General features: G+C 36.9%; 1 protein-coding gene and 2 long non-coding RNA genes across 8 annotated transcripts in view; 1 reads left to right on the top strand and 2 right to left on the bottom strand.

Moving 5' to 3' along the window:
• Positions 1-27,035, bottom strand: part of mbt (serine/threonine-protein kinase PAK mbt) — an 87,950-nt gene that overhangs the window by 53,985 nt on the left and 6,930 nt on the right. The window contains exons 8-10 of one of the 6 annotated variants that reach the window (XR_010822702.1): positions 6,507-6,808; positions 5,789-6,406; positions 5,311-5,657 (exon numbers count right to left, since the gene is read on the bottom strand). The exons of 1 other annotated variant lie outside the window; for it this stretch is intronic. The gene's annotated coding sequence lies outside the window, so the exon portion shown is untranslated. Of the gene's footprint in view, positions 1-5,310; positions 6,809-27,035 lie in introns of those variants that run through there. 4 more of the 6 variants (XR_010822703.1, XR_010822700.1, XR_010822701.1 and 1 more) reach the window with 4 other exon arrangements.
• Positions 10,870-11,433, bottom strand: LOC136774446 (uncharacterized). The gene is made up of 3 exons (XR_010822808.1): positions 11,326-11,433; positions 11,055-11,235; positions 10,870-10,985 (listed from the first exon to the last, which is right to left on the bottom strand). It is a non-coding gene; the product is annotated as an uncharacterized lncRNA (long non-coding RNA).
• Positions 14,984-16,107, top strand: LOC136774444 (uncharacterized). Its single transcript, XR_010822807.1, has 5 exons — positions 14,984-15,102; positions 15,185-15,412; positions 15,486-15,651; positions 15,742-15,922; positions 15,992-16,107. It is a non-coding gene; the product is annotated as an uncharacterized lncRNA (long non-coding RNA).

The following is a 27,035-nucleotide window of genomic DNA, read 5'->3' as shown; positions in this document are numbered from 1 at the left end:
CGGGTGCAAGCGAGAACGATATAGTTTCATCGGTCTCCTCTTTTTTTAATTCTTACTTCTCACTTTTCGGCTACTCGGATTCTCTCTCGACAGATCGTGCGGCCATCGGCTTCCTTCGACAAGCTTCGGTAGGATTCGGGAGCTTAAAGAAGCGGACGCTGATTCTCGGACATTTCTGTCTCTTAACGGGATCCCTCACGCCTTCTTTATCGACAGTACAAGTCAATAAACAATTAGTCTAATAAAATTCAAATGCGAAGCAAATTTAACAATCGGGCGTTTGTTGGACAATGTACCAGTCCTAACGAGTCAAATGAACTTAAAAACACTCAAATTAGTTGAAAAATAACGCTGTACCATTGTGTCGCGTTCTTGAAAAGAGGTTACTTTTGGTTATTTCCACTTCAAGAACGCGGGACAGTGGTGCAGCGTTATTCTTCATCCGATTTGAGTTTTTTTAAGCTCGATTGACTCGTTAGAATTGGCACCTTGTCATAAAGAAGCCCGTTTTTGCAATTTGCTTCGCATTTGACTTTTATTAAACGAATTGTATATTGACTTGTACTGTCGGTGAAGCTCGCGTGAGGGATCCCGTTAACGGGATCCCTCAAAACCCCTGTAGCCAATATTACGGAACGAAAAACCAAGGAAAATTGTCCAGCATTATTTTTCGACCGATTTTAATGTATTTTGGCTTGTTGGAATCGTTAGGACTCACACCTTGTCATAAAAAAGCCGTATTTTCTAAAAAATGAAAGAAAAATAAAATTGTTTAAAAATTCGCATTAATAATATTTAAACGCAAAACAAATTGAATAATCGGGCTTCTTTATGACGAGGTGCCAGACCTAACGATTCCAACAAGCCCAAAAACATTGAAATCGGTTGAGAAATAGAGCCGTACCATTGTCCCGCGTTTCTGAGGTGGACGAAGAGCAAAAATTTTTAGGAAGGAAGCTAGGCTTCCTCCCCTCTCGCGGCTCACGCTAACGTGTTCCCCCACTCCAGCATCCAAACTTACTGCGAAGCTTTCCTCATATTTACGCTATTCCCCTATCTGTAGCTATACACATATTAAAACCGCTAAAATAATGTTGAAAATATTTCATCTTGTCGATATAATGAAATTGCTAAAAATGCAATTATCATTTTGAATTAAAATTGTAGAAAGGGAGATTTCCTAATGCTTGAAATATAAGGCATACGGCGAAACGCGGGACAATGGTACAGTCATATTTTTCAACAGAATTTGATGAGATTAGTGATAATTAAAGCCATTCTTCGTGTAGATTGTCCTAAAGAGTTCGCATTTTCGATCAATCTTATAGTTTTTCAGCTATGAGCGATTAAAGCTGCACGGCGCATAAATACATATTTCTTCTCTTTCGTAGATCAGCTGTTGCGCACGTTCATCTTCCATCGTTCATAACTGGAAAACTATAAGCTTTATCGAAAATGCGAGCTCTTTAGGACAATCTACACGAAGAATGGCTTTAGTTATGACTAGTCTCATCAAATTCTATTAAGAAATAGGCCTGTACCATTGTCCCACGTTTTGCCGTAATTTCAAGTCTTCAAGCGTCACTGACTCGTTCATTCTGCAACTTATTTCGAGCAAAATAAAAATGCACCAACAAGTTATGTGGCATCTATGAATAGAGCGTGAAAAGGGGAGATGCTTTTATAATATTTCCATAATTTTGCAACGCTTCTTTTGGTCATTATAACGCGAAATGTGAAAAAGATGCATACTCGGAGTAAATAAAGTTGGCTTCCCCTCTCCCCTTTGCAGCTCGTTACCTCGTCCAGCGTATGTATGTACACTAGTATAAGGGCCATTCCACGTCAAAACAGACAGATTTCGGAGTACAACACCGATTTTTTTTTAAAAAATATGTGTTAATATATAAGAAAATACAAGTCTTTTGGCGCTAGTTTGAGTCAAAAATCTTTTTTCGTTTCGGAGATACGAGCTGTCAAAGTTTGCAGTTTTACTGTTTTTGGTAAAAACACGTAATCTTTGAAAATTTATATCTCCTAAACGAATAAAGATAGAAGACTCTGGCTGGAACGAGTGTACTCAGAAAGAATCATACTTTATTAGAAAAATATAAAAAAAGACAGTTTGTTTTAATTGGTTAAAACTATTAACAATTAAAATAAACATTTGAATTAACAAATGTGTTGTCATGCTCTGACAATTATAAAAAAATATCAGGAATGTTCCTTGGAATGTCCTCTACAAAGAAAAAAATTAAAACGCGTATACTCTCTTGGTGTTCATAGTGAAAAAAAATATTTTATCACGACGCGCTCGGCCAGAAGCGTCGTTCGAGCGGCGTAAACCGGTGAAGCGCATGCGTAACTGAGAGCGACTAGTCTCTACATGTCGGAATCCATCAATCTATGAATAATGCGAGCTAATAACATGTTTTAATTGTTTGTTTATGTTTTTATAAATATTATAAATTAACAATATATTTATTATTATTCTGCTTTATAAGCAGTCGTTATTTATTTACAAAATAATTAGCAATAAGACATTTGAACATGGCATTGAATATACAAATTATATACTAATTTATATTTACATATTTTATTAAATTATGGCAGAAGAAAATATTAGGAATATGAAATTTCTGTACTGAAAATATTTAACAAACTTTAACATTTGTATAATTATCTGATTGAGGAAAAGCTTTAGTTTGTAATTGTGTCTTTGAATCTATCGTTAAAAATGCACGATAATTTCAAGTTCCTTTAACTATTTTCACTTTTCAAAAAATCTCGTACGAAGTGTTTTAATAAGCATTAAAATAATTTAAACAAGATTTTTTTGAAAAGTAAAAATAGTTAAAGGAACTAGAAATTATCGTGCATTTTTAACGATAGATTCAAAGACACAATTACAAACTAAAGCTTTTCCTCAATCAGATAATTATACAATTGTTAAAGTTTGTTAAATATTTTCAGTACAGAAATTTCATATTCATAATATTTTCTTCTGCCATAATTTAATAAAATATGTAAATATAAATTAGTATATAATTTGTATATTCAATGCCATGTTCAAATGTCTTATTGCTAATTATTTTGTAAATAAATAACGACTGCTTATAAAGCAGAATAATAATAAATATATTGTTAATTTATAATATTTATAAAAACATAAACAAACAATTAAAACATGTTATTAGCTCGCATTATTCATAGATTGATGGATTCCGACATGTAGAGACTAGTCGCTCTCAGTTACGCATGCGCTTCACCGGTTTACGCTGCTCGAACGACGCTTCTGGCCGAGCGCGTCGTGATAAAATATTTTTTTTCACTATGAACACCAAGAGAGTATACGCGTTTTAATTTTTTTCTTTGTAGAGGACATTCCAAGGAACATTCCTGATATTTTTTTATAATTGTCAGAGCATGACAACACATTTGTTAATTCAAATGTTTATTTTAATTGTTAATAGTTTTAACCAATTAAAACAAACTGTCTTTTTTTATATTTTTCTAATAAAGTATGATTCTTTCTGAGTACACTCGTTCCAGCCAGAGTCTTCTATCTTTATTCGTTTAGGAGATATAAATTTTCAAAGATTACGTGTTTTTACCAAAAACAGTAAAACTGCAAACTTTGACAGCTCGTATCTCCGAAACGAAAAAAGATTTTTGACTCAAACTAGCGCCAAAAGTCTTGTATTTTCTTATATATTAACACATATTTTAAAAAAAAAAATCGGTGTTGTACTCCGAAATCTGTCTGTTTTGACGTGGAATGGCCCAACTACCAATTAAGCAGGGTTACCAATCCCTGAATATTCTTATATCGAGGATAATCAATATTATACATGTTGGCCATCTTAATGAATGAAATTCAAATTTCTGACGTTTTAAATGCCAAAATTATATTGACAGTCCTTTTAAAGAGGAGATGACCAATTTTAAAGTTTCAATAGAATTATCAATAGAATCTTAAATATAAAGGATATGGATTTAGAGGTTGAATTATTGGAGTGGTTAATTAATGTCGCTAAACATATTGATGATGAAATTGAGGAAGGAAATTTAAGACATTTGCGGCGAGAAAGAAGAATATTTCAAAGAAAAAATTGGGTAGATATTTGCAATGATGTGGAGTTTGAAAGCAGATTCCGTCTCTCCAAAAATAGACGTGCTATACGTTCTCAGAAGAATTGAAGGCAAAATAGAGTATCTTTCAAGGAGATAAATTAATTCAAATGGTTAATGTCATGTAAATTATTTAATATTGATTAAAAAATATTTTAAGGAACAATCCTATACCACTCATAGTCTAAATGCTTACTGCAATTCGTTTCTAAGCAACAGACTGCTTTCTGATCACAGCAGGAGACTTTTGTGGTATCAGTAAAACATCTGTTCATACCATTGTGCATAGAATATCGCCTTTAATTGCATCCTTAAGCGAAGAATTTATTCATTTTTCTTCGACACAAGAGGAGCTACAAAGAACTGCAGCATTAAATTTATTGAAGGCCGGATTCCTGAGAGTTGCTGGTGCTATTGATTGCATTCATGTTAGGATATAATCATATGGTATTGTTACATTAATCAAAGCATTTTTCAACTATTTAATTACTAGTTTATAATTCAGGATGTTCTCTTTTATTGTAGGTGGATGTGAAGCTGAGTTATTTAGAAATAGAAAGGGATTTTTCTGAATAAACATGTAAGTCATTGTGAACAGAAAATTGGAAATTATTGATATAGTTGCTCTCGTTGGCCTGGATCTGGTCGCGACGCCACTATATTTAATAATTCAAGAATAATAGCACGATTTGAGTCAGGGGAGTTTTGTAAATATTTATTGGTTGGAGATTTTGGCTATCCCAATTTACCATACTTAATGTAACCCCACTACAAAACCTTCAAGCCCCATCAGAAGTTCTTTATAACGAAGCCCAAAAAAAACTCGTTGCATGGTAGAAAGTTGTTTTGGCATTTGGGGAAGGCAGTTCGCAGTCTTAACAAAAGGATCACGATTTACCAAGCCTGAAAAGACTCTTTCTACGATAATAGCTGCAGCAGTACTATATAATATAATAAGACGAAGGAAAAGACAAATCGATGCGTATGATTCTGAAGATAATAATCACGCATTACATGAAAATGAAAGAAGATGGTTAATTGATAATTACTTCCAAAATTTATTAGATTAACACATATAATTTTTATAAAAATGGTATAAACTATAAACGTCAGAAGAAATAACAATAAACAGAAACTTTGATAAATTAAATTGCAATATTTTTACTTATTTCTTATATATTAGTTTCCGAGTCCTGGAAATGGAGGATACAACTTTATCATCTGGTGATAACTTTCTGTATTTAACTTTTAATATTTTTCTTTTTAAAACTTCGTTTTTATATTTCATTTTTAATATTTTATCTTCAATGTGTTCTTGTCTTAATATTCTTTGTTTCGTAGCTTCAGCTAATTCTTTTTGAGACTAGTACATTTGGCTTCAACTCATTACAATTTTTTTCTTTTAAAATATTACTTTTTATTAGCTGTTTTGTAATGCTGTTTTTTAAAGGAGCGCTTAAAGTTGAGTTTAATAATTGAGGGGACCATTGTTTCCATGAATTAATTTTTACCTCATCAAGCAAGTACTATATAAATATAAAGGAATAATATAAAATATATGTATAAACAATTACAATACAATATGATTCATTCATTTAGATATAAAATAATTACATGGTAAAATAAATTTTATGGACATAAGTATTAAATGTTTTACTTGAAATACGGGATCTCCGGGATCATCTGGCTTATCCTCATTCATATCCTCATTTATTAAAGCATTGCTCATGCTACTTGGGGGATTATAAAAAGAAACCCTATTCTCAGAATCATTTAAATTAGCCTTAGCTATGCTGATGTTTTCCATGTCTTCGGTTGTGTTATCTAGGGAACTGAGAGAGAAACTATCCCTGTCGAAAGGATTGTACAATCCATCCACAGATAACGAGATACTATTGTATACTTTGTCTAATAATACGTTACATTTAATTTTTGGTATTCCTCCGCCTGAAATAATTTATTGTAAATTTCTGATATACAAGATACATTTTTTTACTTTATTACAACTTAATTAGAAAAAATGATAAGCTAGACAAAAAAGGATACATAAAAATGTATGTGTGATGACAATTTTAAACATGAAGCTCTACTTTTTAATAAATTTTATTTCACGCATGTCTCTCTCATTTGAAGAATGGTAGAATAAGTTAGGATTAGGTAATGATAAGGGGTTGGGAAATAAGTGGGAGATGCAAGAGCTGCGATTGGATGTAAGTAAATATAAAAGAAGAAATTGTAGAAGATTGTGAAGAAAATAGGCGAACTCCGAAAAGGCCTATAGAACCAAGAAAGTTATTATTTTACATAATATAACCGACCTATAAACTTCATAACAGGCCAAATATTTATTCATTAATAAAATTGAAAATAATTACCAGTCCGATAAGTTTCTCGTTTAAGGTCTGCAAAATGTTTCCTGGCATCCCTCTTTAAATTAGTCTACATATATTTTAATGATTGCAGATTTCGTTTTTCTTTACATTGGTCATTATACTCTTTCAAAATTTTAAACCATGATTTTTCTGTTTCGTGCCAAGTTATCATATTAGATGACTTATTTTCTATCACATTCTTATATTTTGCAATCAAATCTATTAAATGACCTTTTTATCATTTGTGAAATTAGCATTTCTCCTTTCTTTTTTTCCTTTTTCCATTTTAAGGATGCAGTTATATTCTGAAATTATAAGTTTGGTATTGTTGTAGTTCGTTCGCTGGTTTCACGAAAACTTCGGAAAATTTTGTATAATAAAGGTTTTTTTTGTCAAAATGATACAGTCTCCTTTCCTATACAAATGGTGTTAAGAGATATGAGCAATGATTTTATAAGCTCGAAGGCGAAAGATTGCCTTAACGGGATTCCTCAAGCCCTCTGTAGCCAACATTACGGAACGAAAACGATGAAGACTTGTCCAGCGCTATTTTTCGACCGATTTCAATGTTTCTGGGCTTGTTGGAATCGTTAGGACTCGCACCTTGTCATAAAAAAACCGTATTTTCTAAAAAATGAAAGAAAAATAAAATTGTTTAAAAATTCGCATTAATAATATTTAAACGCAAAACAAATTGAAAAATCGGACTTCTTTATGACGAGGTGCCAGGCCTAACGATTCCAAAAAGCACAGAAACATTGAAATCGGTTGAAAAATAGAGCCGTAACATTGTCCCGCGTTTCTGAGGTGGACGAAACCAAAAAATTTTTAGGAAGAAAGGTAGCCTTCCGCCCCTCTCGCAGCTCACGCTAATGTGTTCCCCCACTCCAGCATCGAAACCTCCTGCGTAGCTTTCCTCATGTTTACGCTATTCTCCTATCTGTAGCTATACATATATAAATACCAGTAAAATAATGTTGAGAACATTTTACCTTGCCGATATAATGAAATTGCTAAGAATGCAATTATCATTTTGAAATAAAATTTATAACGGACAATATTTTCCCTACCTTTCGGCAGTCAATATTGCCATATAAAGGACAGCGATATGATTTTTCAGGCCTTATTCAACCCGATTACGGGGAATTATTTCCGAAACGTACTATATTAATCTGTTGGGCGCCAGGTCGGTTCTTATGACCAGACCTTAGAAATCAATCTATGTTTGTTTCTGTTGCACGGCTATTCAGCCCCCTAAGGTAAAGGAGAGGGATAAAGTTAGGAGAATACTCTAGGATTGACGAGTTTCATGATTTTTAGGTATTATACCAGGTATTGCTGTAAATTAAATTAGACCAAACTTGTAGGGGTAAGATAACCGAGGCTTTTATCTTCCGTATTAGAGATTCATACAAAAATAGTATTCGCTCGGTAGTTTTTCCCCTCTTGGTTACTTCAGACTTTATATTCGCGACACACTCATACCATACAGAAATATCACACTCACACCAGCATACTACACACTATATTACGAACCGAGGAGCGGGGAGAATAGGAGTTTTCTTGACTGTTATGAATCAGGCATCCTCTCGGTCGACGAATACGGCCCGATGACGGGGAAAAACGGTGAGTCCCTTAATATATGCCAAGTCCCGAAGGAGGCTACACACGAGCCAGTGACCTCGGTCTAATGGGGAGGCACGCCATGGGCACTCACTCTCTGGCTACGTCCTCCAGAGAGGCCCCGCCGAAGTGACGCTCGAATGGGGCCCTTTTCAGGACATCGGACACCCCGAATACTTCCGGATAAGTACCGCAAGTTCCGATCCCGTCCCTCATCCGATCGGACGCCTAGCACCGGACTCGAGAGCGGGGAACCTAAGGAGGAACCACTACGCTTTTACAGGGACCGGCGTCTCGGGCTCGCGGATGACTCTATGACCAACCGACGGTCCACAAACCCAAATCAAAGTAAAATAATTAAACAGGGGAATCAGCCATTCGGACCGGAAATATCACCCTACCTATGCCCTTCGATGACGAGACACCTGGGGAGTGATACCCCGGCGAGACTCAAGGCCTACCGCCGGCCCACCGACTCCACCCGGTAAGGCCACAGGAGAGAATTTCCCTCACCGTGATGCCCACTGGGGAAGAGCCGGGAAAACCGACGAGTAAGCCCCAAGCCCACCGTGATACCTCCCCCCTCCTAGGCCGATCTACGTCACTATTTCGTTGAACCGAGAAGATGGAAACACGGAACTCTAACCTTCGTTCCTATCGGTCAGCACCGGGTTGGTCAGCCTCGCCGCAGGTCTTTTAATCGGCACCTCGTCCCCGCCTTCCTGGCCCCAGCTGCTACTCTTAGGTGCTCCGTTGCTCCATCTCCTTCTCCAGATCCATCGGGTTTTACTTCCAGACTCCAAACTGCTACGACCGCTGCCTTCAGAGGACCAGACTGAAGAGAGAGAGTCCTCACAGGCACTCCTCAACTTCCAATTCCTCGGACATCTCCCCTCACCCTCGACTATCATCTAGTTTTCCGCAATTTCGGCGGTATTGGCCGACTAGGGTCACGTGCTCTAGTCGAAACATCGTGATTAGCGGAGCTACCGACTCTGTCGCGTAGATTATCTTGTACCGCTAAGCGAGGATATTGTTTCTTGCAGATAATATACAGTATGATATCCAGGTGGGAGGCCCGAGTGTTCCCCCTTCTTCCTTTAACTATATACAGTATGATATCCAGGTGAGAGGCCCGAGTGTTCCCCCTTCTTCCTTTAACTATCCGCAGCCATACTTTCTTTCATACCCACCTGATGTTCTCTTTTACCGACGGATCTGGAGAGGCTCATTTGCTCCTATCAAACTCTAACGTCTCCATTCCTCCCCCACTCCTCGTCCGTTCACACACACATTCCTATGCTTCAAAACACAACGCACCCTGCACATTCACCCAAAACGAACTTACAGACTAATAAACAAGTTAATACAGCCGCTACTATGGCGCTGACTCGATACAGAACAATATAACATTAAATAAATGTCAAATCCATGGATAAATAAACATTTTCCGTATTTCTAGGCCAAGGTGTGTTTTAGCGTGGTAAAAGAGAATGGGGCAACGTGCAAATAATAAGGCCTTCCAGGCCTGGATCGCCCGCTTATAACGGGGATCCTAAAATTCACGTTATAAATTGTAGAAAAGGAGATTTCCTAATGCTTGAAATATACGGCATACGGCGAAACGCGGGACAATGATACAGTCATATTTTTCAACATAATTTGATGAGACTAGTAATAACTAAAGCCATTCTTCATGTAGATTGTCCTAAAGAGCTCGCGCATTTCCGATAAATCTTATAGTTTTTCACCTATGAGCGATTAAAGTTGCACGGCGCATAAATACATATTTCTTCTCTTGCGTAGATCAGCTGTTGCGCAAGTCCATCTTCAATCGTTCATAACTGGAAAACTATAAGCTTTATCGATAATGCGAGCTCTTTAAGACAATCTACATGAAGAATGGCTTTAGTTATGACTAGTCTCATCAAATTCTATTAAGAAATACGCCTGTACCATTGTCTCGCGTTTTGCCGTAATTTCAGGTCTTAAGGCATCACTGACTCGTTTATTCTGCAATTTATTTCGGAACAAATAAAAGTACGATTGCACATTGAAAAATTACATTAAAAGCTCTCGATAATGTACACTGACATTCATCGAATCTGCTCGTGAAGAATGGCCTACTAGATTTGTAACTAGCTGGACAGCTTCAGGTCTCTAGTTCTCACCAAAGCGTAAAACGTCACGGTGACGTCAGATGACGTCACGATGACGTATAGGAGTCGTGGTGGGGAGAATAAGGAGAATCTGGTAAATTGCATATACTCGAGTGTAGCGGTTGATCGTCTTACTTTTGTCAAAAGTATATCATCTCGGGATAAAATGGTATAGTAAGAATTTTCTTCTTTCTCTGTCTAATAGCATAAGAGTGAGAGAGAAAGACATATGATACCCCATGTGCCCATTGATTCTGCTCGAGCACGTTTTTGGTATAGTGATAGGAATTTTGGTATACTGATAGAAGCGGTAATAATATAGTAATCAAACGACAGATCAATAAAAAGAAGAGGGCATATTCCAATGAGTGAAGTGTCAAAATGTGCAACTTAACCTCTGTAATTTGTATTAATTTATTAAAATAACTTGTAAGTGATGAACTTTTAATAAAATCATATTAAGTGTTATAAATTTGTATAAAAAATATGTATTTTAGTTTTAACCTATTATTGTGTAACATATGGTGTATAAAAATAACTGAAAATATATATTTTAAATTAAATTTATGTTGTTGATATTTTGTCAAGAATAACACATCATTAACTTTTATATTAATAATAAGGAGCTATATTCTTGAGTCGTAAAGTCCATTGGAGCTTGCAAGTCAACTATGGATCCCAAGCTTACAGCAATAAGATTCTACGAATAAAGAAGATGCAATTCATTATTAAAATAGATAATCGTTAACTCAGATTTTTTTGCAGAAACCTAATATCAATAGTGACAAGCTTTCGTATCTATTTCCAATTGATGATGCTGGAAGAGAACCTCTGAGAGCTCCTGACAGCTCAACTGCCACAGGTCCAAGAAACAGCTATTTACGTAAATCTGTCCAGTGTCATGCAATACATTATCCAGAAGCCATTCTGCTATTATCCAGCTAATGTTTCTACGCAATATAATTAATTTCTTATTAATTTTCAAATATACTAAATATGTAAAGAAGAAAAAGCCAATATATTAAAATCCATTTACTTACACTACATCTCATTACGTAACCATGAGTGAATATTGTTGAATGGTGACAGAACAGTTTATAGTTGCAGAATCAGAATACATTCCTGTTGTGGGTAATGTTGCTGGGTCCTTTTGTTCTTTCGCAGTATCCAAAAGCAGCAAATTTGCAATGATTTTACAATTATAGCCTATATTCGAAGAAAACTTTAATACTTAAACTTAAATTGAAGAATATTCAAATGATTAATAGTAACTCCTTACGGATTAAGATATCTTGCATTATTTTCAATTTCTGCTACCAGTGCATATAGGCAAATTCAGTGGTAAATTGTTATTCTCATCACTTAGAGCTTGTTAATCCTGTAAGTTACGTAGCACTTTAAAGTGGGCAAACAAATCCTTACGCTGCATTATATTAGTCTTCTCTTCCTTCGCTAACTTTTGAAAATTCATATATTACTGTTATCCACGAGTATATTTACCCAGTGGCTGAAAAATATTAGAAAGAGTATGAAAATTCATTCTTAAAAGTAAGCATAAATTATTTCCATATTCATAAAGTTATACATACCTATTCTATTATTTAGCTGGATGTTAGCTGCCACGAAGACATCCATATGCAATGTGCCTGCCCTCCTTCCTTTTTATTCCAGTGTATTATCCTAATAGTTTGCTGCAGGACAGTCTTAAGTCAGAAATAGATTGAAGTGTGATAATTCGGTTCTACTTTCTCTTTACCCTGGCCTACCATGAGGAGATACTCTTTTTTATCTTGATTTTTCATAACGTAAATGATAAATAATTATTCCTGAAATAAAAACGTGCACACACACATATATATATATATATATATTATTGTCTTTTCAGATTATATACTGTATTTTTTATCTTATATAATTTATTTTTTTTTTCTTTTTTTCAGTACTCCGAAAATTGATTTACGTTAAATAATATTGGTGGCCCTGAAAAGGGCCGATTTTTGGATCCAACACGTGGCAGAGCACATTCCTTTTTTATACCATGCAATCCGATCCATCTAAAAAAATACCCATTCGAAACCAACAACAGTAAAGCTCATTCAATAATCCGTCCAGTAGCCATTCCGCTCGATCACTTGATTAAGTCGATTAGGTATCGAGTTAGTCAAGTTAGCTAAGAACTCTGGGTCAGACCTAAGGCCTTCCCAGATATTCTTCGCTTGATCGAGAATCGCTGCCCTCGTCCTCGCGCCTGGCTCTATCCATCGTCTGGACATCAATGCCCAGACGTTCTCAATTAAATTGAGATCCGGTGATCGAGCGGGCCAATCCACCACTTCCAACTCCGGGTGTCGCGCAAACCACGCTCGCGTTTCGCGTGAGGTATGGATCGCTGAATTGTCCTGCACAAATCGGATCACCGGTACTTCATCCGCGGGATATACATTACGCACGCTTGGGAGAAAAATTTCTTCCAAGATGCGAATGTATTCCCGGGAATTCATACGTGGAGAAATCTCCACAAGATCACCGATATGTTCACCGGAAATCCAGCCCCATACGCCACACGATACGCGTCCAGACCGATGAGTCTGGAAGACGTGGTTTGGCTGCAACCGGGTATCGTTCGGGCGCCACACGTGCAAGGCCTGAGCCTGAGAGGGCAACGATATGAAAACCTTTTCATCGGTCCATATCGTAGCCTTCCAATCTGCACGGCTCCGCGAAAGATTCGCGAGGGCATAGCCAACTCTCTGCTCACGGTGAGCAGGAGTTAATGGGATTTTACGCGCTGGACGACGGCAGTGAATACCTGCAGAGTGTAAACGCCGCAGGCCGGTGGTCACTGAAGCTGGATAATCTATCTCCTCCACTATGTCGCTGACACTAGCGAAGGGATCTTCTTCGATCCTGCTCAGCAGCTGCTGGTCATCGATCTCCGAAGTCCTTTTCTGCCCTCTGTTCTCCGCTCTCCGGTCACGCAGTGCGTGGTCTCCGCCTTCGCGGTACCGACGTATCCAGCGCCTGACGGTGGTCTCGTGTGCCCCGCAGAGTACAGCGATCTCACTCGCGCTTTTCCCGCACTCAAAATAGCCAATGGCTCTTCCTCTGGTAGCCTCACTATGCTGTGACATCGTCGACGTATCCAATAGATATGAATGTTATAACAAATTAACGTTATTATCGATACTTCTAATTCAATAATCGAGGCATTATTCACTTTTATCTATAATAACGTTAATTTGTTATAACATTCATATCTATTGGATACGTCGACGATGTCACAGCATAGTGAGGCTACCAGAGGAAGAGCCATTGGCTATTTTGAGTGCGGGAAAAGCGCGAGTGAGATCGCTGTACTCTGCGGGGCACACGAGACCACCGTCAGGCGCTGGATACGTCGGTACCGCGAAGGCGGAGACCACGCACTGCGTGACCGGAGAGCGGAGAACAGAGGGCAGAAAAGGACTTCGGAGATCGATGACCAGCAGCTGCTGAGCAGGATCGAAGAAGATCCCTTCGCTAGTGTCAGCGACATAGTGGAGGAGATAGATTATCCAGCTTCAGTGACCACCGGCCTGCGGCGTTTACACTCTGCAGGTATTCACTGCCGTCGTCCAGCGCGTAAAATCCCATTAACTCCTGCTCACCGTGAGCAGAGAGTTGGCTATGCCCTCGCGAATCTTTCGCGGAGCCGTGCAGATTGGAAGGCTACGATATGGACCGATGAAAAGGTTTTCATATCGTTGCCCTCTCAGGCTCAGGCCTTGCACGTGTGGCGCCCGAACGATACCCGGTTGCAGCCAAACCACGTCTTCCAGACTCATCGGTCTGGACGCGTATCGTGTGGCGTATGGGGCTGGATTTCCGGTGAACATATCGGTGATCTTGTGGAGATTTCTCCACGTATGAATTCCCGGGAATACATTCGCATCTTGGAAGAAATTTTTCTCCCAAGCGTGCGTAATGTATATCCCGCGGATGAAGTACCGGTGATCCGATTTGTGCAGGACAATTCAGCGATCCATACCTCACGCGAAACGCGAGCGTGGTTTGCGCGACACCCGGAGTTGGAAGTGGTGGATTGGCCCGCTCGATCACCGGATCTCAATTTAATTGAGAACGTCTGGGCATTGATGTCCAGACGATGGATAGAGCCAGGCGCGAGGACGAGGGCAGCGATTCTCGATCAAGCGAAGAATATCTGGGAAGGCCTTAGGTCTGACCCAGAGTTCTTAGCTAACTTGACTAACTCGATACCTAATCGACTTAATCAAGTGATCGAGCGGAATGGCTACTGGACGGATTATTGAATGAGCTTTACTGTTGTTGGTTTCGAATGGGTATTTTTTTAGATGGATCGGATTGCATGGTATAAAAAAGGAATGTGCTCTGCCACGTGTTGGATCCAAAAATCGGCCCTTTTCAGGGCCACCAATATTATTTAACGTAAATCAATTTTCGGAGTACTGAAAAAAAGAAAAAAAAAATAAATTATATAAGATAAAAAATACAGTATATAATCTGAAAAGACAATAATATATATATATATATATATGTGTGTGTGCACGTTTTTATTTCAGGAATAATTATTTATCATTTACGTTATGAAAAATCAAGATAAAAAAGAGTATCTCCTCATGGTAGGCCAGGGTAAAGAGAAAGTAGAACCGAATTATCACACTTCAATCTATTTCTGACTTAAGACTGTCCTGCAGCAAACTATTAGGATAATACACTGGAATAAAAAGGAAGGAGGGCAGGCACATTGCATATGGATGTCTTCGTGGCAGCTAACATCCAGCTAAATAATAGAATAGGTATGTATAACTTTATGAATATGGAAATAATTTATGCTTACTTTTAAGAATGAATTTTCATACTCTTTCTAATATTTTTCAGCCACTGGGTAAATATACTCGTGGATAACAGTAATATATGAATTTTCAAAAGTTAGCGAAGGAAGAGAAGACTAATATAATGCAGCGTAAGGATTTGTTTGCCCACTTTAAAGTGCTACGTAACTTACAGGATTAACAAGCTCTAAGTGATGAGAATAACAATTTACCACTGAATTTGCCTATATGCACTGGTAGCAGAAATTGAAAATAATGCAAGATATCTTAATCCGTAAGGAGTTACTATTAATCATTTGAATATTCTTCAATTTAAGTTTAAGTATTAAAGTTTTCTTCGAATATAGGCTATAATTGTAAAATCATTGCAAATTTGCTGCTTTTGGATACTGCGAAAGAACAAAAGGACCCAGCAACATTACCCACAACAGGAATGTATTCTGATTCTGCAACTATAAACTGTTCTGTCACCATTCAACAATATTCACTCATGGTTACGTAATGAGATGTAGTGTAAGTAAATGGATTTTAATATATTGGCTTTTTCTTCTTTACATATTTAGTATATTTGAAAATTAATAAGAAATTAATTATATTGCGTAGAAACATTAGCTGGATAATAGCAGAATGGCTTCTGGATAATGTATTGCATGACACTGGACAGATTTACGTAAATAGCTGTTTCTTGGACCTGTGGCAGTTGAGCTGTCAGGAGCTCTCAGAGGTTCTCTTCCAGCATCATCAATTGGAAATAGATACGAAAGCTTGTCACTATTGATATTAGGTTTCTGCAAAAAAATCTGAGTTAACGATTATCTATTTTAATAATGAATTGCATCTTCTTTATTCGTAGAATCTTATTGCTGTAAGCTTGGGATCCATAGTTGACTTGCAAGCTCCAATGGACTTTACGACTCAAGAATATAGCTCCTTATTATTAATATAAAAGTTAATGATGTGTTATTCTTGACAAAATATCAACAACATAAATTTAATTTAAAATATATATTTTCAGTTATTTTTATACACCATATGTTACACAATAATAGGTTAAAACTAAAATACATATTTTTTATACAAATTTATAACACTTAATATGATTTTATTAAAAGTTCATCACTTACAAGTTATTTTAATAAATTAATACAAATTACAGAGGTTAAGTTGCACATTTTGACACTTCACTCATTGGAATATGCCCTCTTCTTTTTATTGATCTGTCGTTTGATTACTATATTATTACCGCTTCTATCAGTATACCAAAATTCCTATCACTATACCAAAAACGTGCTCGAGCAGAATCAATGGGCACATGGGGTATCATATGTCTTTCTCTCTCACTCTTATGCTATTAGACAGAGAAAGAAGAAAATTCTTACTATACCATTTTATCCCGAGATGATATACTTTTGACAAAAGTAAGACGATCAACCGCTACACTCGAGTATATGCAATTTACCAGATTCTCCTTATTCTCCCCACCACGACTCCTATACGTCATCGTGACGTCATCTGACGTCACCGTGACGTTTTACGCTTTGGTGAGAACTAGAGACCTGAAGCTGTCCAGCTAGTTACAAATCTAGTAGGCCATTCTTCACGAGCAGATTCGATGAATGTCAGTGTACATGTAGCTATGAGTATTTCTTAATCTTATGAAGTTTGTCGTAGAAGGTGCAATGCAATAAATTTAGAAGGCCGTTTTTGCGATTGAAAATAAGACCCACGTACATACATGGCAAACGCTATGTGTGTTTGTTTACAGTATACTCCATGAGTCACTAACACAGTCGCATCCGTATGTATGTAGGCCTATTATGGGCCATTCCACGTCAAAACAGACAGATTTCGGAGTACAACACCGATTTTTTTTTTTAAAATATGTGTTAATATATAAGAAAATACAAGACTTTTGGCGCTAGTTTGAGTCAAAAATCTTTTTTCGTTTCGGAGATACGAGCTGTCAAAGTTTGCAGTTTTACTGTTTTTGGTAAAAACACGTAATCTTTGAAAATTTATATCTCCTAAACGAATAAAGATAGAAGACTCTGGCTGGAACGAGTGTACTCAGAAAGAATCATACTTTATTAGAAAAATATAAAAAAAGACAGTTTGTTTTAATTGGTTAAAACTATTAACAATTAAAATAAACATTTGAATTAACAAATGTGTTGTCATGCTCTGACAATTATAAAAAAATATCAGGAATGTTCCTTGGAATGTCCTCTACAAAGAAAAAAATTAAAACGCGTATACTCTCTTGGTGTTCATAGTGAAAAAAAATATTTTATCACGACGCGCTCGGCCAGAAGCGTCGTTCGAGCAGCGTAAACCGGTGAAGCGCATGCGTAACTGAGAGCGACTAGTCTCTACATGTCGGAATCCATCAATCTATGAATAATGCGAGCTAATAACATGTTTTAATTGTTTGTTTATGTTTTTATAAATATTATAAATTAACAATATATTTATTATTATTCTGCTTTATAAGCAGTCGTTATTTATTTACAAAATAATTAGCAATAAGACATTTGAACATGGCATTGAATATACAAATTATATACTAATTTATATTTACATATTTTATTAAATTATGGCAGAAGAAAATATTATGAATATGAAATTTCTGTACTGAAAATATTTAACAAACTTTAACAATTGTATAATTATCTGATTGAGGAAAAGCTTTAGTTTGTAATTGTGTCTTTGAATCTATCGTTAAAAATGCACGATAATTTCTAGTTCCTTTAACTATTTTTACTTTTCAAAAAAATCTTGTTTAAATTATTTTAATGCTTATTAAAACACTTCGTACGAGATTTTTTGAAAAGTGAAAATAGTTAAAGGAACTTGAAATTATCGTGCATTTTTAACGATAGATTCAAAGACACAATTACAAACTAAAGCTTTTCCTCAATCAGATAATTATACAAATGTTAAAGTTTGTTAAATATTTTCAGTACAGAAATTTCATATTCCTAATATTTTCTTCTGCCATAATTTAATAAAATATGTAAATATAAATTAGTATATAATTTGTATATTCAATGCCATGTTCAAATGTCTTATTGCTAATTATTTTGTAAATAAATAACGACTGCTTATAAAGCAGAATAATAATAAATATATTGTTAATTTATAATATTTATAAAAACATAAACAAACAATTAAAACATGTTATTAGCTCGCATTATTCATAGATTGATGGATTCCGACATGTAGAGACTAGTCGCGCTCAGTTACGCATGCGCTTCACCGGTTTACGCCGCTCGAACGACGCTTCTGGCCGAGCGCGTCGTGATAAAATATTTTTTTTCACTATGAACACCAAGAGAGTATACGCGTTTTAATTTTTTTCTTTGTAGAGGACATTCCAAGGAACATTCCTGATATTTTTTTATAATTGTCAGAGCATGACAACACATTTGTTAATTCAAATGTTTATTTTAATTGTTAATAGTTTTAACCAATTAAAACAAACTGTCTTTTTTTATATTTTTCTAATAAAGTATGATTCTTTCTGAGTACACTCGTTCCAGCCAGAGTCTTCTATCTTTATTCGTTTAGGAGATATAAATTTTCAAAGATTACGTGTTTTTACCAAAAACAGTAAAACTGCAAACTTTGACAGCTCGTATCTCCGAAACGAAAAAAGATTTTTGACTCAAACTAGCGCCAAAAGACTTGTATTTTCTTATATATTAACACATATTTTTAAAAAAAAAATCGGTGTTGTACTCCGAAATCTGTCTGTTTTGACGTGGAATGGCCCCTGTCGCAAATCTGTTATAAATCTGCGCCTAGGTTATGTTGAGGCAGCGAATGCTGCCCGGAGGAGGTGGTCGAGGTCGAGGGGTGTCAATACGGAAGTTCACTTGCGCGCAGCCTATAAGACGGCGAGAACCGCTTTCTCCTCCGCTATACGCGAGAGAAAGCGGGCCGCATGGGTAGCGCTGGTGAATGAAGTGGAGGCAGATCCTTGGGGTCGCCCCTTCTGGGTGGCCTACAAGAGATTGAAGAAACAGACATCTGCTAGTCTGGCGGAGTCTGAGTAGGTGGTTGCGATTGAGAGTCTTTTCTCGATGTCGCAAGTGATGTTTGGGGGCGTTCCACCTGTGGTTCGCGTTAACACCAGGTCGATCTTAGAGTCTGATCTCATCACGCAAGCGGAGATTGTCATGGCTGCCGGGAGGTCCCCTGCAAAGGGGGCCCCTGGTGTCGATGGCATTCTCCCGGAAGTGGTTAAGGTTGCAGCAATGAGCTGCCCGGCTGGTTTTACCCGGATGTTCAACCGCTGCCTGGAACTCGGCGACTTTCCCGCTATTTGGAGGAGGGCGAGGGTTGTCCTAATCCCGAAAGGGATCGGGGCCGTCAGATCCATATCTCTCCTACCGGTGGTGGGGAAGTTGTTCGAGAAGGTAGTTGTTGCTCGTCTCACGAAGGTTTACGAGGGGGTCGCACCTCTTGCGGACGGTCAATACGGGTTCCGTCCTGGTAGAAGTACCTTGGACGCCGTATTGGCTATCCAGAATATTATTCGGGTCGCCCTTCGGGGGTCTGTGTACCGGAGCAAACGCGTGGCAGTAATCCTTCTTGACATCAAGAACACGTTTAATTCTGTGTCGCATGCGGCTATCTTGGAGGCCCTGACCGCCAATGGCGCGGTCCCGGGGGTGATTGTGGATATAGTCCGCAGTTACCTGGGGGCCCTGGTCATTGAGTGCGCTGGATGGCAGTGGTATGTTGAGACGGGTGTTCCACAGGGGTCAGTCTTAGGACCTCTCCTGTGGAACATTTATTTCGACGGGCTGTTGCGGTTGAATCTTCTGGATGGCTGCATGTTGACTTGTTACACGGACGATACGGCATTGTGTGTGTCAGCGGGTAGTGTTGGGTCCCTGCAGTTGAAGGCTAATAGGGCTTTGTCGCGTATCGTTTTGTGGCTTGAGGGGAGGAACCTGGAGGTGAACGCCTCCAAATCGGAGGCTGTTTTCTTCTCTAGGAGGCGGTCTGATCGGGCTCCGCGGTTTTTGGTTGGGGGTGAGACGGTTTCTGTCTCCCCGCGGGCGAAATACTTCGGGGTGCGGTTGGATCGTCGTCTTTCTTTCAAGTTTCACATTAATTGCATGGTGGGAAAAGCCAAAAAGGCTGGGTGGGCGTTAAGTAGCGTATTGGCGAACGTGGGTGGGTCGGGGGTTTCGGGAAGGATGTTCTACACGAATTTATTGTACAGTATTCTTCTTTACGGCGCCCCTTGCTGGGCTGAAGCTGCCTCTCGTCCAATCATTGTGAGGTCTCTAATTTCCGCGCAGAGGATCATGGCGCTGAGGGTTTCCCGCGCGTGTCATACTGCTCCGTCTTGTGTGCTATTAGTAATTTCCGGCATACCACCGGCACATCTTTTAGTTTTGGCGCGCAGGGAGGTGTTCGATGCGTCGCGTGCGGGTTGCTCCTCGGCTGGCATGGCCGAAGCGCGGAGATTGGCGAAGACTAATCTTGTAGATAGATGGCAGGCAGCCTGGGACGCGGATGGTCGGGGTAGATGGGCCCACCGCCTCAACCCGGACATCCGGTCCTGACTGGCTGCCAATTGTAGAAACTTGAGCTACCATGTTTTTCAGATGCTCCTGGGGCATGGTAGTTTCATGAGTCATCGCGCGAGTGTGGGCCGCAGGGCGACACCCGACTGCTGGTGCTCACCGAATCCGGTTGCGGATACGGCGGAGCACACGCTGTTGTGGTGTCCCCTGTGGGAATGCGAAAGAGTAGAACTCTGTGATGCTTTAGGTGTGCCCTCGTTGGAGGTGGGGACCCTTGTATCCCTGGTTACGAGGACGCCGAGAGCCTGGAAGGCATTTTTCAGGTTTTCGGCTAGGGTCCTCATCTCCAAGGACAGTAGAGTCAGAGATGAGGAGTCTTCTGCTCTCTCCTCTGGGATGGGGTAGTGTCTGGGGTTTGTTTGTGGGGACGGCCTCAAAAGGTCGTAGAGTAGAGCATATATCCTCCTACCTGATGTTATAAGCTATGCTTGGTACCGGGTAGGAGGGCAGGTGGTGGTTTTGGTGGGTCAGAATCCCACATAAACTCCGGCCAAAACATCGGCCGCCGGAGGTACTTAACAAAGCCATAGGCTTTAAGAAGTTTCCCCCTACCTCGCAAAGCGTCGGAAAAAAAAGGTTATGTTTACAGATTTCACTTTGTATTTGGCGCTACTCTGTTAAAAGGCTAGTATGTGCAGATTCTGACGGCAAATACCAACTACCAAGTCAAATGTTTTTATAGTTGATGATAATCTGACAACATAATTTGAATATTTCTGTTGCCAATTTGCTAGCAATCTGCGCATAAAATGTTATCTGGGATATTTACAAGCCCCAATGAAATGCCTATACTGTTGTCTCCATAATTTAATAGGCTATAAAGCTGTATAGTTGAAAAAAAATCAATTTCCTGCTAGTCATATAATGTTTTGTGGCAATTTCTATAAAATACTTTAGAAATCGTTATAATTTCGATACGATAGGTGAAAACCACATCTGTGTAGTATTATTTAATCAAGATAAAACACTACTTTATTCGGAGCAGACGAAACCATGTTTTTTGCAAAAATTATTTATTTGCAGTAGATCTCAACTGTCGACTGAAACTGCCGGCTATCTTCAACATCATTATAATTATTCGTTAATATGTGTATGTCACATTGTTTCCATTTAAAATGCATTACACTCGTTAAAAATTTCTGTCACATCTGTTAACTACGTATATTCTTATTATTAGTTTAAAAATAAATAAATTGCATAACGTATCTTCAATCAAACCTAATATCTTAAATCCCTTAGAAAGAAAGAAACGCTTAAAATAATAGATAATAATTAAGATTCAAATACGAATTAGAGAAAATAATTTATTGTGATACAATATTCTACATAACAATTACTTATAATTATTTAGCAGGGTGTCAAATTGTAATTAAAATATGCCTATTTGAAAGGATAATCGATGAAAATGGATTCGAAACACTTCAGTAGAAAAATATATTATATAAATATTTATTTTCATAGCATTTGAATTAATAAAATGAAACATAAATTGAAAGTAAAAAAGACATAATTGAAGTACATTTAGAAGAGAAATAAAGATTTTGATAATAAGTGAGACAGAATTGAAAATAAAATCGACCAAAACCTATTGAATGCCACATCCGTTAAGCGACACCTGCTGCTTAATTTGTAAAAAGAAAATAAAATTATAGCATAAAATAAAAATTAAAAATGAATTAACTGTGATTCATTCGTAATAGATAAAGAATCTAAAAATAATTAACTTTGACGAGAATTTTTATAAAATTGATGCCTATTAAAATAATTTGTTATATTTTACAAACTGTTTCGAACAATTAATTTCGATTAAAGATTAACGGCATGCAACTCCCGGCGATGTACATCTAGATTGAATTATGAAGTTGACATCGGCTAAACTTCTTAACGCAAGAACATACATTTTTATTAATTAAAAGCTGTTGATCGAATGAATTAAATCGTGATGGTGAAAATTGTAAGATCATTGATAATTTCATTTGTGGAATACCAATTATGTCGAAAGTCGTGAATTGTAAATTTCTATAATAATGCAGAATGAATTTCAGAATACGGTTATATATAAGGTAAACGAATTATTAGCAATTTTATTAATTAAAATGAAAATAAATTATTAATTGTAGATATTTCTGGAATTTTAAAAGAATTTAATCCCAAATTTATGGTAACTTTCTTTTAAATTAAATCAAATTGTTAGCTACATAATTCATATTCGTTACTATTTAAAATTTTAGAAAGGTCTATGAACCTTTCAGATTTTTGCGACTTTCTCGTTTCTTTTTATTAAAAATGTCTCTTGCAATTGCTTTATAATTATGTATTATAAGAAATAAACGAAATTGCAGAGGTTTACGAATATTCCATTACATACTTATTTTGCTATTTCAATTATTTTTAAGTATAATATGTTTCCAAAGTTGACACACTAAAATTTTTAAAAATCTCTGTAATAATTTATAAATGATACTCCATATTGTTCTACCTACAGGATGTTAAAATGTGTGTGAATTTCAAAGCTAATATAAATAAGTATTACGAATTTTTTTATATTATGATGTGTGTAGATATTCTAATATATAATGTTCACACGCTTGTAAGTTTTGACAAATTATGCTTAACAAATTGTTTTTCACTGTAAATTACCAAAAAATACTTTTTCTCAGCTTTGTGTTTAATAATTATTATGACAAGCCAACCTTCGACTCCTATGAACGTACAATATTTCTACATGAATCTATTTTTGATTATTTATTAAAATTTTATAAAGGGATCAATAATTTTCAAAAATTTCTGGCAACTAATAATTATTCCACAAACAGTTTCAAATTAAGAATTTAACAATAAAGTAAAAAACAATATAACCGTAAAAACAGAGCATTTTTTGTTTTAGAAATTTTTAAGTCAGCAACACAGTATTCTTGTGTGTATTCAATCGTTGCGGCAAAGAGAGAACCTCTACTACAAAAAAGCTAAAGACACTAAATCCTGGACATTGCATCCATCGCAGTTTTGCGCGTACTTCTATTTTAATTCGTGATTCGATATACGTGACAGTATTGTGAGCGCGAACGATCGCTGATTTTTTATTATCACAATTTTATTGACTGGTTAATAAAGTGTTTTGACATGTGAATAATAGTTGGATTAATGTCATGTGAGGTTATTTGTTTTGGGATTCTACGTGAAGTAGTAAACCCAGGAAAGCTTACATCTACCGATAGGTGTTTATGAAGCAATTACTTAGATTTAGTTGAAATAATTACTGCATTTCCTAAAATCGAGTTCAATTAAATTTCCCAACTCGCCTATTGCAGCATGTGTAAAATTTCTATAAACTAAATGTGCAACGCCATTTGCATGGCGTCACTAGCGGCGTACACAGTGGAAAATTAATTCGTGTGTGGCTCAGCTATATTGTAATACAGGGTTTTTCTCTAACAGCGGAACATAGGAGATTTCGTATTATTTGACTATAGTAAATTTTACTATAGTCAAATTACTGTTTTCCATTTAATTTAAATATTAAACGTAGTAACCAAGATTAATTAAGTAAAATGACATTTATAATGAACAATAGAAATAATTAAACTAAAAGACCATTAAATCGTAACTATCTACGCTTTTATTAATTATAATAATGTATAGTAAGTGCTTTATTGCTATAGTTAAATAACACAATCCTATGTTCTGCTGTTAGAGAAAAACCCTGTATATCAATTTTCATTTAAAGTACAGAGCGAAGCTAGTCGAGCCACACAAGATTTAATTTCCCACTGTGTACGGGTTGGGCTCAGATATAGTCGACTTTCCGCCGTGGCTACCATGTTGTCAAAATCTGACGCGCGAACGTTGATACTTGGAAGCCTATAATTTTGGAACCACCGTGTCGATTTTTTTTTAAACTTTCGGATCGTCATCGGCACACCCTTAGTAGTGCCTACTTTTAAAAATATGCGGTGATTATGTTACATCATTTACAGTTCTTTCCAAATAATAATAGCCTATAATTGTGGTACTCTGATCTATACTTTTAACTCATATTACAACCAACGCCATCTATTAACCTCTCTAGGATCAGAAACTTATTTTTAGGCTTTGCAACAATGGTTGCGCTTAGATAAACTTAGCGAAGTTGATCAAAACTGACCAATCAAGTCGCATATTCTTCTCAACGCTCGATTGCCTGAACGTAATTAAAAAGTCAGCTTTTTCAAAATAAAACTCGTGGCAAAGCAAAGATTCAAACTAGCGCCATGAGTGGCAAATTTTGTAAGCTGTCTAAGAATAACACATTTGAAAATAGATATAACAAGTAAATGAGTTTTGAACTTGAAATCCCTTAAAAAAAACGAAGAACTACAAAATATAGTTGTGTTTATCAATGTACGACGTATGGGAAATCGGGGATACGCTTTCATTTATTCTCCAAAGATATTAATATAAAAAGAAAATAGGAAATTGCTTTTAGGATGGGTAAGCTAGCTTCATCAGCAGTAAGGGTTTGTTATCATTATTTTTTAAAATCGGATTATTATCTCAACTATAAGTCAAATTATTCTATAGTATAAATATATATATATATATATACAGGGTGTATCTCTAACGGCGGCATATAGGAGATTCGTGTAAGTTGACTATAGCGCTCAGGACAATGGTAACTGAGAGCGCTGATTGGTCAATATCATGTAGTGCCAACATGAAATGGTCGGTTACCAATAGATAAATACGAAAAATGAGACCCATCCGCCATTTTGGGGTAGAGAAGTGTTAACATGCTAGTTGTAGCAGAAAGAGGTGTGAAATGGAAAAATGTCAAATAGTGAAGTTACTAAAGTAAAAATGGAAAATAATGAATGGAGAGTTCGAATATTCTTACTTTCCGTTCATTATTTTCCATTTTTACTTTAGTAACCTCACTATTTGACATTTTTCCATTTCACACCTCTTTCTGCTACAACTAGCATGTAAACACTTCTCCACTCCAAAATGGCGGATGGGTCTCATTTTTCGTATTCATCTATTGGTAACGGACCATTTCAAGTTGGCACTACATGATATTCACCATTCAGCGCTCTCAGTTACCATCCTCCTGAGCGCTATAATCAACTAACATGAATCTCCTATATGCCGCCGTTAGAGATACACCCTGTATATATATGCTTATTAAATCGTATGCATGTTTATAGTGCCAAACTCCAAAAAGCATGAATTATTCCATCACGTCTTACCTACTCAAAATATTCCGAAATGGAGCTGTGACAAGGAAGAAATTTTAAGCACCAAGGAAAAAAGTTTGGCTCGAGATCTTAGAGCTAATATCAGATATAGCAAATTAGTAACATCATTGAATGATCTTAAAGTATACACAGATATGGATAAAGATAATAACGCTGGTTCGAAACCTGATCTAATCAGTGATCTAACTAATGAAAATTATCATAAAAATATTATAGCTGCATCAGTGTAAGCCAATTTAACAGATGATAAACACAATCATACCCAAGAGGATACTAGCTTAAAAGACATTCTGTGTGAAAATAATCCATTGGAAAAATGTACTCAAGTAAATTTCCTTCCAGCAAATAAAGAAAGAAGCATAATCTTAAAGCAGTTAACTCTCTCAAATTTAATCATAAACGATGATAGTAGCTTTATTCATTAAAAAAGGTAATCAATCCAGTTAAAAACCACTATTTGACGGATTTGACTAATACAGAAAACGAAAGGTGTCGTCCTTAGACGTGTTACAAATTTCACCGCTAGAGGCGCGCGCGTAATCTTTGCATCGCTAATAAAATATAAAAATACTTTAATCATAAAAATAACTAGTGTTCCTAAAATGAGATGGTCCTCTAGAGGTTAAAATTGGTAAAGCGACATGAAACAAGATGTTTTTCTTTTATAATAAATCTTAGTAATATCAGAGATGAAACAGGAGATTGCTCATAGCAGGGTCCTAAAATAATCCTTGCCGGTAGGCGGCGCTGATGTTTGTAGACGTCGAAAATTGTCCATAAAACCACTAATGCCATCTGTCGGACGCGAATGAGAAGCACTTTGTTAGGCACACACAACATTACTGTGGTGCGTATGCGTGTGCAACCTCCTTCGGTTAACATCGCTCATCTTCGGACATCTTCGCTATACATCGAGTTCGAGAGAGAACGGCATAGTTTTATCGGATCTCTCTCTCTCCCTCTCGATCTAACTTTCGTTTAGCCGAAGAGCCGAGTAAAATTCCTTTTCGTCCTTCTGCTTCAATCCTCCTCCATCTTTCAAACCTAAGATTCGAGTTCGATT

Source organism: Prorops nasuta, unplaced genomic scaffold (assembly GCF_024137725.1).
Source record: "Prorops nasuta isolate Cenicafe-Biocafe unplaced genomic scaffold, Cenicafe_Pnas_1.2 PNAS00006, whole genome shotgun sequence".
Lineage (NCBI taxonomy): Eukaryota > Metazoa > Arthropoda > Insecta > Hymenoptera > Bethylidae > Prorops > Prorops nasuta.
The sequence above is the reverse complement of the archived record's forward strand: the minus strand, read 5'-3'. Positions and strand labels throughout refer to the sequence as shown.